Below are 15,359 nucleotides of genomic sequence, written 5' to 3'. Positions count from 1 at the left end.
TTTGTAGTGCTCAGGAAGGATCTCCCAAGAATCAAGGGTGTCTTCATGTCTTCCTGCATATCAAGTACTATAAAATCTACAGGAACAAAAAAGTTTTGTATTTTTACCAGAATATTTTCGACGATTCCCGTAGGGTAGTGGACCGATTGGTCAGCTAGTTGCAATCACATTGATGTTGGCGTGAGTGTTGAATAGTTGAGCTTGTCGAAGACCTTTTTGGGCATGACACTGACACTTGCTCCAAGATCGCATAACACATTCTCGAAGTTCTGGCTCCCGATTGAGCAATCGATAGTGGGACACCCTAGATCCTTCTTCTTAACAGGTGAAGTATTTAGGATGGCTGCACTACACTCCTCTGTTAACTTAATTACCTTAGTGGAAGGCAGTGGTCTTTTGTTGTTGAGGTGTCTCTAAGATACTTCGCATAGGTAGGTACCTGTATGGCATCTAGCAATGGAATATTGATATATAGCTTTTGAATTACCTCTACGAACTTACCAAACTGCTCATCATCCATTTTGGTTTTTTGATTTCTGCGTGGAAACTGTAGGAGAGTTGTGTCATGGAAATCTTGTTGTAATTCTCACTCTTGTGGCCCAAATTCTTCAACTTCATCGGTTGTTTTCTCCTCTTCCTGCACTGCCACTGGTGTCTTGCCTGTCCTTGTCGGATATGGTGGATCACGAGTAGACTTACCACCTCTTGTAGTTATAGCATTTACCTTCTCAAGGTTAGTGGCAAATGGTAGAGCAGCAGCCAACTGGGCTAATTGGGATTCTATCTTTTTATTATAGCTAAGTTGGTCTTTTATAGCAGAAGAAAAACTATCCATTTTAGTATTTATGCTTTCTAGGACCTTATCATTAAAAGAAAGCTTCTTCGAAATATTCTCATTAATCCTAGATTGTTCTAAGATTAGGTCTCTCAAGGATGGTTGCTTAGGAGTATTATAGCTATTACCTGGGTACTTAACTTGGTAAGTCGACCGTTGTTGTTGTTTCCACCCTTGTCTCTGTTGTTGTTGATGATGATGTTTGCATCCTCCTGATATTTAGGGAATTCAACCCCCAAATATTCTCCACATACATTCTGAGCATTGAATGCATCTTGAATAGCCTGACGATCTTTCTTGTAATTGGCTCACTGTTCAAGCCAATTCAACAATACGTCCATCTTGGTTGACAATGCACACACCTCTTCTGGTACTTCTTCACTCTTATTGCATAATTGAATGTTGCATGATGACCAGCCTTGATTAGAGTCTATCTTTTTCATAAGAGTTTAAGCTTTTCCAAGGGTGAGTGACATAAATGACCCCCCAGTAGTGGCATCGAGTTGTTCATGAGCTTTTTGAGTTAATCCATGGTAGAAACTTTGCATGAGCAACCAATCTTCCATCTCATGATGTGGACAATTTGAAATGTATTCTTGAAAATATTCCCATGCTTCTAGAATGGTTTCTCCTTTCTACTGTTGGAAGTTTGAAATCTTTCCTCTTAAGGCATTGGTCTTGCCTATAGGGAAGAACTTTTCTAGAAAGGCCTTTGAACATCTTGCCCAAGTGTTGATGTGATCTTTGTTGATGTAGAACCACTGCTTCACTCTTCCCACTAGTGAGAATGGAAATAGGTGAAGTAGTATGATGCCTTGAGCAACGTCCTTGATGACGACTGTGCTGCTAATCTCCAGAAAATTCTAAAGGTGAGCACTAGCATCGTCATGTGCCTTTCCGCTGAATGGAGTAGCTTGCACCATGTTGATGAGGCTTGGCTTGAGCTCAAACTCGAGATTGTTGGTTTTGAGTGTTGGTCCAGTGCGGATGTTCTCAGTGCTTGGAGCAGAGAATTCATGTAGAGTCTTCTCAGCCATGACTTCAGGAACTGGTGTTGAGCTTCCTCTTGATTCGGTTGATTCTGATTGGAAATTGTTGGTGAATCACAACCAAGTCTGCAATACCCTGTATAAGATATGAACAAAGACAAACAAGGGTAAGCCTGCTAAAGCAGAGGTTATGATTTTATCAATAAGTATTTATTTGGTCAATTCTCTTTAGCCATGTGCCCCTCCTCGGCAACGGCACCAGAAATGCTTGTTGACATTTCTTAGCATCACTTGTTACTAGGTTGTCTTCCCTATCATAATGCCAGAAATGCATGGTTGGTAATTATTAATGACACTTGTAAACTTCAGAGAAAAATATATATATTAAAGTATCCGCAAGCGCACAGATAATATACCATTGTAGCATTTCACCCGGAAGTATACCAGATATCGTTATTTATATTTTTACCATAGGGAGGAGCTTATGGAGTGGTGTTGGCATAGAGATATTGACAAATGTGTATACTTATGATAATAATCACTCTCATGTTATTGCAGGGGTAAGTCAAAGGGTAAATAAATAATAAGTGTAAGGTAATAGTGGTATTCCAGAGATAGAATTAGAGACTCATAAAATGTAGTACAGCTAAGCAGGAGATTTGTTAAGAGCAAAAGATACCTAAGTTATTATTTATCTACTAAGTCTTTTGTACACCCCAATATATACACTCTTATCTATAGTATAACTAACTCTAGATCTATGCATAAGGAATATTACTAAGGAAGATCAAGAATAGAGCTTGTCTACCTTCGCAATCACGTTCTACGTGCTCTACAAACAGGGAGTGGACTACAAAGGACTCAACAGGAGTGTCACATCCATGATCTACCAGATGACCTAGAGTGTAAAGGGCATCTGTAGGCAAACAATATCTAAGCACCATGCTTACATAGTGTCGACCACTTAACTCATGCGCATAATGAGCTAAGCGCTTTGCGAACATGTGCATAAACTCATCATTAATCATAACTATATCAAGCATGCAACTAGAGCAAACTAAGAACATAATGAATAGCAACATAATAATATTAAAGTAGTACAAAATCATAAATATAGAGATACAATGGCTATACCAGTCTCCAGACGGCAGATCCAGAATCCTGAGCAAAAGCCCACACTCTTCTTGAACCTTACTAGCTAATCCATACTAGAAACTTGAAGAACTAGAGCTCTAATCTCTAATCTCTGGAAACCCTAGTTTTCTGTCTAGCCCTGACTTATGATCTGATGACTTGATTCTCTTTGGAGGGAGGAGGGCTAGATTATATAGCCCTGAGGATACAACGTGAGCCCTTAGATCAAACTGACTTAAGCAATAGCTTAGATGCATCCTAGGAGGCGGTGGGAAACCAACATAGCGACGAGGCTGACAAGTGGGTTCCTGATGGGTCGAGCGGCCTACAAGTGGGGCCGAGTGGCCCCACTTGGTAGCCTCTCGGCCTCCGCTTCGATGATGTGGCTTCTGGAGTCCCCTGGAACCTTCTGGAGTTGGTTTCACAGTGGAATCCCATTTTTTCCTTTGACATTTAAGTCCCCCTTGTCGGATTTCTAATTAAACCCTGCTGAAAACACAGATTCACCAAAACTCGTGGAAATTGTCAGTTTAAACCCCTAAGTCTATGTTGGTGATCATTTTCATGCATTATCTCAGGTTATATTGATTTTTTATAATTATCGGTAACTACCATCAACAGCATGTGAAGCCAATTAGCGCGTGAACCTCCAAGTGAGTGAATCGCCATAACAAGGACTAGCTTGCTGGCAAGCAAGTGAACCTCGGTAAAAAATCTTGTGTCATATTGTCCCGAGGATTTCTTGTTTGATTGTGATTGATTGGCTCCATCATATTGTGATTAGCTCTATCCTCCATACGGCGGTATAAACATCATCACCTCTCTTATATTACATTCTTAGTGTAGCTAAGCTCTTTAGTGTAATTAGTTTTGAGAGCTAGCTTGTGTCGGGTCTAGTGGTTAGTGAGGCTCTTTAGTTAGCCTTTGAGAGCTCACTAACTTAGTGTAGTGACTTAGCAAATTGTGTGCTTAGTGATCATAGTCACTAGAATTGTGGTAGGTGGCTTGCTCTTTTAGTAGGCTAGCGCGACACTCGCTTCACCGTTTAATTGTCTAACATATTTGCTAAGTGTTATTGTAAAAATTTTCAATAGGCTATTCACCCCCCCCCCTCCAGCTATAAGGACCATTCAAGTGGTATTGGAGCCATGGTCACCGTGATTTGAGGCTTAACAACCTTTGGTGTCAAAATGGCTCAAAACAACAACACCAAGAAGCCACCCCAATTTGATGGCACAAATTATCCATATTGGAAGTCAAACATGACCACACATATCAAGTCAATCAATAGAAGGGTGTGGAAGGTGGTAGAAACCAAAATTGAGATTGCTGATCTGGAGAATCCCACCGCGGCCGAAGAAGTGCTTCTCCAAAACAATGACATTGCTCTAAGTGCCGCCATTCATGATGTAATTGATGAGAGAACATTTGAGCAAATCAAGAACATTGATATGGCTCATGAGGCTTGGAAAAAGTTGGAAGAATCATTTGAGGGCACCAAGGCAATAAAGGGTGTAAAGGCATACATTCTGAAGGAGAAATTTGCTAGCTTCAAGATGAAGGAAGATGAGAGTGTGCCGGACATGTTCCATCGGATGGAAGTGCTTGTCAATGATCTCAAAGCACTTGGTGAGAAGGTGGAGGACAAGGACTTCTCTCATAAGTTCTTGAGATGCTTACCCGTAATATTTGGCATGTTGGTCACCTTGCTAGTGAGGACCGGTTTGGACACAATGACACCAAACCAAATCTTGGGAGATATCATGACCGATGATGCTTATAGAGATGATGATGAGAAGGAAGAAAAGAGGGAGAAGAAAGATGAGAAGAAGTATGACAAGAAGAAGAGTGTGGCATTCAAGGCCACATAATCTAAGGGCAAGGCAAAGCAAGAATCATCAAGTGAAGATGAAGACTTGAGCTTTGATGAGATGGATGATGAGAAGATGGCTCTCTTTGTCAAGAGATTTGGCAAGTTCATGGTAAAGAAGGGCTATCATGCTAGAAGAAAGAAGTCTTCATCCAAGAATAAGGAAGAGTCAAGGAGGTGCTTTAAGTGTGGAAGCAAAGATCATCTTGTTGCTCAATGCCCATACAATAGCGACAATGATGATGATGATAAGAAGAGCAAGAAGAAGGATAAGAAGGAAAAGAAAGAGAAGAAGGACAAGATGACCAACAAGAAGAAGAAAAAGGGTGGTTCATATGTGGTTACTTGGGATAGTGATGCTTCCACAAGTGATGATGAAGATAGTGATGATGACAAGACCACCAAGAAGAAGGCTCTTGCAAGCATTGCTATCAATGAGAAGCCTTCTCTCTTTGGCACTCCATCATGTTTCATGGCTAAGGCCACTAAGGTACAAACTTGTGATGATGGATGTGATGTGGAACATGATAATGAAAGTGAAAGTGAAAGTGACAATGATGATGAACCCACTAAAGATAAACTAATTGACATGTTAGAAGATGATAAAGAACATTTTGACATTAAGAGAAGGGAATGCAAAGACTTGCGAAAGGAAATAAAAGCCCTTAAGCAAGCCTTTGATGAGCTCAATGCATCTCATAAGAGGCTAGAGGAAGCCCATGAGAAGCTTGGCAAGGCCCACAAGAAGCTTGAGAAAGCTCATTCCTCTTTACTTAATGAGCAAAATGAGAAGGAGCATGTTGTAACATGTGACAAAGGCTTAACTTGTGATATAATTGATGAATCATTCTATAATCCTATCATTGTTGCTCCCACTAACCCTTCTTGTAGCACATCTACTTCTACCTCATCTAGTAGTGATGGTTTCACTTATGATGCCTCACTTATGGTTGCGAATGAGACCCTCAAGAAGGTCAATGAGCTCACTCGCACCTTAGGCAAAGCCTATGGTGGTGACGACTGCTTGCTTATGTGCTTGGGTAGCCAAAGAGCTTCTCTTTACAAAGAGGGATTGGGCTATACCCCCAAGAAACACAAGGCGGCCTTTGTTTCTCACAAGACTAGTGTCGGTGCAGAAAGTGACCAACTAATAAATATTTGTAGTTTTGCTGTACATTGTGATCAGAGGTGGCCTAGCACTCAATGATACAGGATTTATACTGGTTCAAGCAACGTGCCCTACATCCAGTTAGGGTCGGTTGGTGACTTTATTCTTGAGCCCAAGTGCTCAAAGTCTGTAGTGGGGTTACAAACGAGAAGGAGAAAGGAGGGGGTATACAAGAGGTTCGGATGGCTCCGATCGAAAGGGCTATGGTCGGAACTTGGTGGTCCTGTGGTTGTAAGGGGTTGGTGTCGATCTAGTGAGTCTGAGCTTTGTGAAGTCGATCTCCCTCGGTTGGAGGGAGCGCATCCCCTTTTATAGATGAAGGGTATGGCTTTTACAGGTGAGAGGGAGAGAGTACAAATATTTCTAAGCCTTGCTGCCTACGGTGATGAAAACTGGATAATGGTTGAAGCCCCTCAATACTGTCAATGTCGCTGTAGGATGTCAGATGTGCATAGAGGGTCGAGCTATCTTCTTTAGGAAGGATGGACGCCGGTACCTGCAAATACTTCTGGATGCCTAGTGGCATGTGACGAGCCGCCCTATGTTCACCCGGTATGGCAAATCCTAGAGCCCATACTATGATTGATGTCCAGAGACACGCGGGGGGCTTTCCATATGGGAGTTTCTAGCGGCCCCTACAATACTTTGTGTCAGGGTGGCTGTAGAGCACTATTTCATGCAGGGTATGGTCCCTGGTACAGTGGCTTTGACTTGTGAGCCATGCCTTGCCTTTCTCCGCATGTCTTCTAGTTCCCTCCGAATGGGGAGCCCCCGGTCGGATGACTCCAGTCGGCTTTCGGTGCGTCGGTCAGAGAAGAGCGGTGAGCAGGCTTCCTACAAGCCCCAGTCGCGGGGTCAGAGTCGTGGGGTCGGAGTAGGAAGCAGCGTTTTGGGCCAAGCCTTCTGATTGGAGAGACTGCTTGGAGACGGCTGGTGTCTGAAGCGAGTGCTCTGGTTGGAGAGGTGGGCCGAAGAAGTTGACGAGCGGGTGCTTGTTCTTAAGGGTAGACCTTCCGGCCGACGACCGGACTTCCCCTCTGGCCTGCTGTGTTTTAGTTTTTTAGGCCGGCCCATGAAATATATGTTGTTTTCCTGGGCCGAGCCTGGGCGTGGAAGACGGTCCTCGAGGGACCCCGGGTTTATGAACCCATCAGGAGCCCCTGAGCCCCTAGGCGATTCGAGTCGAATTGTCCGGGGGATTTTTTGTCTTGCTGGTGGGTGCGCGTGAGCGCACCCGCGGGTGTAGTCCCCGAGCCCCCGGGTGGTTCGGGTGGAACCGGCTGGGGGGTTTCTTTGTGTTATGTCTGTGGGTGCGCGTGTTTTGAGTTTTAAGACGTGATTTTGTTTAACCATGGCATCATTGTGCAGCCGAGGTGTTTTTAAGCGCAGGGATTGGATTGAGACAGAACTTATTGATCCTGGTGTCGGTGCGCGCTGGGGATCGGGCAAGGAAGTCTAGTTTTGGATGTAATAGAGTTTGATCTTTGGCGTCGGTGCGCGCCGTGGGATCGGGTAACGTGGAGTCGCGAGTAGACCCAGGCATCGGTGCTCGCCATGGATCAAGAGAGTTAGTTTTAGTTAGTGAAGCCGCCTAAACCCGTTATGCGAGTTTAGGAGTCACGGTCCTAGGAGCCATAGCCGAATGTCGCCGATCCTGTCGACACGAGTTTAGGAGTCGTGGTCCCAAGAGCCATAGCCGGATGTCGCCTATCCCGTCGACGTGAGTTCGGAGTCGTGGTCCCATGGCATTTAAGCCCCCGAGCCATATCGAGCCTTCGTGGGGGCTGTGAGTTGTTTTGCGCTACCCCATCCGGTTCCTCACAACCGGAGGGGCTGAGTTTCGTCGCCTGTCCTGATCGCTCGGGCTCGAAGACTAGCTCGGTGAGCTCGCTAACGGGTGTGATCGAGTGGAATCCGGGTCCGTCGTTCGCGACGGGGTCGGTGTAGCCCTCTTGTGGCATTCCACTACTCATTTACCTGCAACCCAGCAGATGCCTAGGTTGTTCTGTAGAGCAACCCGGGTGGCCTGATGGCCTCCCCTCGATGGAGATTCTGTGGGCTTGGCGAGAGGTTCAGGATCGAACGAGAAGGTTGAGATGACCCGGTTTGCCTGACCGGGCAAAGGCCGCATGGTGCTCATCTACGGTTTTCTCCCCTGGCTCTGTTTGGTTGCTCATATCGAATGAGGCAAGCCGCCGCTTCGTGGCGCAACACGGAGCGTTCTAGTGCATTTTGCTGCACGTGCGATGCTTAGTTCCTGAGCCCCCGGGCGGTTCATGCCCTAACCGTCCGAGGGTTTTAGGCATATGGAATGAAATGCGCGTATGGATGTATGAATGTTTTATGAAATGCGCGTATGGATGTATGAATGTTTTATGAAATGCGCATATGGATGTAAGAATGTTTTATGAAATGCGCGTATGGATGTATGAATGTTTTATGAAATGCGCGTATGGATGTATGAATGTTTTATGAAATGTGCGTATGGATGTATGAATGTTTTAAATTGAAATAGAGGGGCTTTGATAGTGTTTTACCTTGAAGACTGGAGAGACGGGGTTCGTCGGGCTCCAGTCGGAAAACGTCCGTCCGGGACCTGCGCTTGTCAATCGTGGGTTAGCCCTCGTGTGAATAGTTTTGTTTTTAACGAACATATGCTTACCTTGATGACCTGAGAGACGGGGTTTGGAGAGCTTTAGTTGGAAATGTCCGACCAGGACCCATGCTCGTCATTCGAGATGGAGTCGGCATGGCCCGCATGGGGCGCCCCTTCGCTTCCTACCTGTATCTCAGGTGCTTATCCTGAGTGAATCGATCGACTCAGGAGGCCGGTTGATCTATCCTGGGTGATTCGATCGACTCAGGGAGGTCTGGTTATCTCTTCTAGCGTTCAAGTGAAGTTGTTGAGTGGCCATAGTAGTTTTAAATTTGTGGGGGAAGCCCCCGTATAAAACGTTCGTGTGCTTAATATCTATAATGGTATTTTGTTTTCTGTGATGGAGTTATTCCGTTCGGGGAAGCTTGTTCCCTTCCGTTCCTTAGTTTCTCCTTAGCATAATTTTGTTTTAAATTTCTTTCTTTCTCGTACCTGCCTGTTTGTTCCGTAGGTCACAACTTCACGAGCTCGGGGCATGGCCCGCGAGGCTCGGCCGGTTGTAGCCGTAGGAAAAGGTGGGGTGCAATCAGTCGGAATTTTTAAAGCAAAGCTACGTAAGGTAAATTTAAAGGAATGAACTACCCCTTCGTTAGGGTAGGAAGGAATTTCTCCATACAACAGTAAACAAAACAGAGAGGTAGTACTCAATATTTGTATATTTATGGAGCCCCCGAGCGACCCGGGTTGAAAGTGTTCGGGCGGGGGCGCTCTTACATGAGCATGTGCTTTAACCGAAGGTGTTTAAACTGATTCTAAGGGAAAAACGACGTAGCTGTTCAATGTTCCAAGTGTTGTTGAAAATGTTGCCGTTGTTGTCCTCCAGTCGGTAGGTGCCTGGTCGGATTACCTCGGTTACTGTATAGGGTCCTTCCTAGGTTGGAGAGAGCTTGTGTTTTTCCTTTGTCGATTGGGACTTCAAAGCACGAGATCACCGACTTCGAGAATCCTTCCTCTGATCTTCCTTTCATGGTACCTGTGGAGGGTTTGTTGATAGCGGGTGGAAGGCCGACGAGGAAGTTGGTTGGTTACAGTCCGGGGCTGCCGGGACCGATGACTCACTGAGCCGTAGGAGTTCGGACGAGTTGATGACCATAGTGGCGAGCTCGTAGTGTTCGCGGTCGCACGTGAAGGCGTGCGAGAACGCGCTGCTCACAGTGATGACGCCGTTTGGTCCCAGCATCTTTAGCTTGACGTAGGTGTAGTTGGGGATTGCCATGAATCTTGCGTAGCATGGCCGCCCCAAGATGGCGTGGTAGGACCCTGGAAAGTCCACCACCTCGAAGGTGAGAACCTCCGAGCGGAAGTTAGTTCGGCTGCCGAATGTGACAGGCAGATCGATCTGCCCGAGCGGGTATGCCTGCGCTCCTGGGATTACCCCATGGAAGGGGGAGCCCGCCGGGCGGAGTTCCGATCAGGGGATGCGCATGGCATCAAGGCTGTCGATGTACAGGATGTTGAGGCCGCTGCCGCCTTCCATCAGCACCCTCGTAAGCCTCTTCTTGTGGACGATGGGGTCGACGACGAGTGGATAGCGTCCTGGTCTTGCGACGTGGGAGGGATGGTCCCTCTGATCGTAGGTGATCGGAGACTCCGACCAGCTGAGGAAGGAGGGGATAGCCGTTTTGGCAACGCATGCCTCCTTGTAGCGTACCTTATGCTAGCGTTTGAAACAGATGGCGTCAGACCCGCTGAAGATCATGATGCACTCCTCAGGTTTAGGGAAACCATCCCCGTCCTTGCCTGCCGCGCCACCCCTCCTAACTGCCGGCTCCTTGCCGTCCGCCTCCTTTGGCGCGCTAGCCTATCGGAGGAAACGTTTGAGGAGCTCGCACTCCTTGTAGAGGTGTTTGACGGGATAGGCGTGATTGGGGTGTTAGGCAGTCCCTGTTGGGCCTGCCTGGGCACGCGTTCAGCTATGGCGATCAACGTGGCGTCGTCTGACCGGCGCCGATCCTTCCTGTTCTTCTTGCCCCTCTGAGTGGAGGGGCCTTCGTCTGGATCTGCGCGCTTGGGCTTGCCTTTGTCCTGGCCTCCACTAAAGACCGCTCCGACTGCCTCCTCGCCAAAGGCATGGTTGGTGGCAATGTCGAGCAGATCGCGGGTGGTGCGGGGTTTTAGGCAGCCAAGCTTGTGGATCAGGGACTTGCAGTTTGTCCTGGAGAGGAAAGCACTGATGATGTCTGCGTCGACAACATCAGGGAGGGAGTTACAACATTGGGAAAACCTACGAATGTAATCTCATAGGGATTCATTAGGCTCCTGCTAGCAGCTTTTGAGGTCCCAGGAGTTTCCCGGGCGGATGTACGTCCCCTAGAAATTCCTAACGAAGACCCTCTTGAGGTCTGCCCAGTCGCGGATGCTGTCGTGTGGAAGGAGTTCGAGCCATGCCCGAACATGTTCCCCCACACAAATGGGAAGATATTGGATGATGAAAAAGTCATCATCCACCCCTCCGGCTCGATAGGCGAGCCGGAAGTCTTCAAGCCAGATGCATGGGTTCATCTCCCCGGTGTATTTGGTGATGTTGGTGGGAGGCCGGAAACGCTGTGGAAACGGTGCTCTCCAAATGCGCCGGCTGAAGGCCCGTGGTCCAGGTCCCTCAGGGCTGGGGCTCTGGTTACCCAGCCGGTGATCGCACCTGGGGCGCATTTCACCGCTTCCCTTAATGGTTCGGCCAGGGTCCGTGTCGCCTGCTGCCGTATGGCGGACGTCGTTGCCGTGTCGGGCCCGACGACGGTTGCCAGCGATGCTACGAGTGTCCTGGTGCAGTTGGTGTGGGGCAGGCACCTGGTTGGACCATGGCGCGGCTGTCGCTCCCCGAGCCGAGCCTGCCGGCTGTGGCGGCGAGCGAACGGATCGATCCGGCTGGTGCGTCTCCGTCCCCCCGATGGGGAGAGAGGGCGTGGGTCGGAGTCGTGGTGTGGAGCTTTCCGCCTGTTGGACGGCGGTGGCCTCTACTAGAACTCGGAGGTTCCGGTAGACTGCCCGCTCCTGAGGGTCGATAGGCTCAGGAACACCGCAGAGAAGCATTGCTGCAACTGCGATATTCTGGCCGGCCCGGGCGAATTGTGGGAAATTGTTCCCCTCGCTCACGATGTCATGCTGAACCTGACGAGCGCGACCCTGGGCACCACCCGCCAGGCCAGGCATGTGGGGCGCAATGTGCTGCACCGACGACGCCGGTGCAGGCGGCGGCTGATTCTACCATCGTTGTCGTAATTCCTCAGTGTGTGCTTGCGCAGACGTGAGGGCTCCCGCAAGCGGGTCCGGAGGGGTCTTAGTTTGCATAGAGTCCGCAACCACCGGTGGTTGTCGCGGAGCGTCCGCCATAGCGCACTCTCAGGACGGACAGTGGCGGGGTGCCACGTCACCGATGCTTGAACCGTCGCTCTCTCCATCACCATCCAGGAGTTTGTGGGAAATGGCAGGAACGAAGCCCGCCACTCCCACGAACTCGGACGTGAGGGGGGACGGTGCCAGCATCCTTTGGAGTCCCCGAGCGTAGGCGTCCACGGAGGACGCAAGGCCATGGGGGAACCGATCGTATGGTGTTTGTGGCATGGGCGGTACATTTCCTTCGGGTGACTGGTGAGAGATAGCGAATAAAGAGCGAGTAGTATGCATATTACTTACAGCGGGGTTTGAGCAGAGAGGTTGCTCAGAAAGAAGCGTAGATGCCGCGCCATTGAAGTCGTGCATCCCGGAGTCGATGGAGGATGTCCCTCCGATGGGTGTCGGGTCACGGGGCTCCTCGTGGAGGTGGAGCATGCCGAGCCGGTCGGCGATGAAGTCCAGGCTCCCGAAGCGGAAGGCCTGGGCTGGCTCGAAGACGGGTGAAACCTACATCCCGGCGGGCGAGAGTGCGGGGAACTCCAGCGAGCCGAAACGAATCGTATCGTCCGAGCCTGCCATGGCGGGGGTGGCGGAAAAATGGGCCATCCGATGACCAAAAGAGTGTTGAACGTACAACGTCTTCCCCACGGATGGTGCCAACTGTCGGTGCAGAAAGTGTCCAACTAGTAAATATTTGTAGTTTTGCTGTACGTTGTGATCGGAGGTGGCCTAGCACTCAATGACACAGGATTTATACTAGTTCAGGGAACGTGCCCTACGTCCAGTCAGGGTCGGTCAGTGACTTTATTCCTGAGCCTAGGTGCTCAAAGTCTGTAGTGGGGTTACAAACGAGAAGGAGAAAGGAGGGGGTATACAAGAGGTTCGGATGGCTCCAACCGAATGGGCTGTGGTCGGAACTTGGTGGTCCTGTGGTTGTAAGGGGTTGGTGTTGATCTAGTGAGTCTGAGCTTTGTGAAGTCGATCTCCCTCGGTTGGAGGGAGCGCATTCCCTTTTATAGATGAAGGGTATGGCTTTTATAGGTGAGAGGGAGAGAGTATAGATATTTCTAAGCCTTGCTGCCTACGGTGATGAAAACTGGATAATGGTTGAAGCCCCTCAATATTGTCGATGTCGCTGTAGGATGTTAGATGTGCATGGAGGGTCGAGCTATCTTCTTCAGGAAGGATGGATGCCGGTACCTACAAATACTTCTGGATGCCTAGTGGCTTGTGACGAGCCGCACTATGTTCACCCAGTATGGCAAATCCTAGAGCCCATACCGTGATCGATGTCCAGAGACACATGGGGGGCTTTCCATATGGGAGTTTCTAGCGCCCCCTACAATACTTTGTGTCAGGGTGGCTGTAGAGCACTGTTTCATGTAGGGCATGGTCCTTGGTACAGTGGCTTTGACTTGTGAGCCATGCCTTGCCTTTCTCCGCATGTCTTCTGGTTCCCTCCGAACGGGGAGCCCCCGGTCGGATGACTCCAGTCGGCTTTCGGTGTGTCGGTCGGAGAAGAGTGGTGAGTAAGCTTCCTACAAGCCCCGATCGCAGGGTCAGAGTCGCAGGGTCAGAGTAGGAAGCAGCGTTTTGGGCTAAGCCTTCCGATTAGAGAGACTGCTTGGAGACGGCTGGTTCCTGAAGCGAGTGCTCCGGTCGGAGATGTGGGCCAAAGAAGTTGACGAGCGGACGCCTGTTCTTAAGGGTAGGCCTCCCGGTCGACGACCAGACTTCCCCTCTGGCCCGCTGTGTTTTAGTTTTTTAGGCCGGCCCATGAAATATATGTTGTTTTCCTGGGCCGAGCCCAGGCATGGAAGACGGTCCTCGAGGGACCCCAGGTTTATGAACCCATCAAATGCTATGTAGTACCAACACATATCTCTGACATCATCACTAGGGATGACAAACTAGTAAAGTTAGGAGGTATAGGTTTGCAATAGGTGGCTAAGTACTCAAACAAGTGACACATAATAAATACCAACAAGCATTTATTGTGCCGTTGCCGGAGAAGGTAGCTAGACAAAGGAAGTATTGATAAACTTATGCTTATTGATGTGATAGAGATAAACCACTAACCTCTGCTCAAATAGGCTTACCCTTATGTTGTCTACTTGTGTATCTTATGCAGGGTAATGTATGACCAGTTTTGATCTTCTGACAAACTACGTTGACAATCTAGAAGAACTACATAAGAGAACTAAGGCTAAACTCAAAAAAGTTTTAGCTTTAGAGTCGGAAGACAACCATATAAGGCGAAGCTTAACACCAGAATTTGAAGCCATGGCTGACAGGACTCTCCGCAAATTTTCTGCTCCAACCACTGCCAACATTCGTACCGAACCTAATGTCAATGTTGGAGACAATGGATTCAAGCTCAAGCCAGCTCTCATCAATATGGTGCAAGCGAGCCAATTTTGTGGAAAGGCACATGAAGATGTGAGTGCACATCTCCAATACTTTCTGGAGATCTACAACACTTTCACCATCAAGGGAGTAACCAAGGATGCCATACTACTTCGCCTCTTTCCATTTTCACTTTTGGAGAAGGTGAAGCAGTGGTTCTATGCTAACAAAGATAGAAATACTACATGGGATAACTACTCCACTGCCTTCCTAGCAAAGTTCTTTCCCACAGGCAAGACCAATGCTCTGCATGGGAGAATTTCAAGTTTTCAGAAAAACATGATGAATCTATCCCTAAGGCATGGGAATGCTTTTAAGACTATATATCAAAATGTCCTCATCATGGGATGGAGAATTGGCTACTCATGCAGACGTTCTACCATGGGTTGACCAACAGTACCCGTGAGACCATGGATGCTGCTGCTAGAGGTGCATTCTTATCACTCACACTTCTAGCTGCAACAGCTCTTATAGAGAAGATGGCCTCCAACCAAGGTTGGAATGAAGAACGTGCTTAGACCCACAAAAGAGGTGGAGGTATACATCAACTCAAGGAAGTAGACATGTTGTCTACCAAGATGGACCTGCTGATGAAGAAGCTTGAAGATCGAGCCAGTGAAAAGCAAGAAGTCATGCACATTCATGATTATAACATGACATGTGAAGTGTGTGGAAGCATTGGGCATTCAGGGAACAACTACCCTAAAACCCATGAGGATGTGAACTTTGTCAATAACAACTACTATCATCCTCAACAAAATCAAGGATGGAACCAGCAATAGAGGTCGAACTACCAAGGTAACCCTCAAGGTAATAATTATAATAACTTCAATCAACCACCCTTGAGAGAATTAATTGCTAGCTAATCTAGACTCATGGAAGGATTATCTAAGAAGGTAGCTACCAATGATAAAATGCTAGAAAATATATGTAATAGAATGGATAGCTTTGCTTCTACCATTAAGAAC

General features: G+C 48.1%; 2 non-coding genes across 2 annotated transcripts; one reads left to right on the top strand and one right to left on the bottom strand.

Annotated features, from left to right (window-relative positions):
- The first annotated feature begins 1,399 nt into the window (after positions 1-1,399).
- LOC136462104 (small nucleolar RNA R71) lies at positions 1,400-1,506 on the top strand. Its single transcript, XR_010760624.1, has one exon. It is a non-coding gene; the product is annotated as a small nucleolar RNA R71 (small nucleolar RNA).
- Positions 1,507-14,632: 13,126 nt separating this feature from the next.
- On the bottom strand, positions 14,633-14,740 carry LOC136461993 (small nucleolar RNA R71). The gene has a single exon (XR_010760524.1). It is a non-coding gene; the product is annotated as a small nucleolar RNA R71 (small nucleolar RNA).
- Positions 14,741-15,359: the final 619 nt, after the last annotated feature.

Source organism: Miscanthus floridulus, chromosome 6, assembly GCF_019320115.1.
Source record: "Miscanthus floridulus cultivar M001 chromosome 6, ASM1932011v1, whole genome shotgun sequence".
Classification (NCBI taxonomy): Eukaryota; Viridiplantae; Streptophyta; class Magnoliopsida; order Poales; family Poaceae; genus Miscanthus; species Miscanthus floridulus.
The sequence above is the reverse complement of the archived record's forward strand: the minus strand, read 5'-3'. Positions and strand labels throughout refer to the sequence as shown.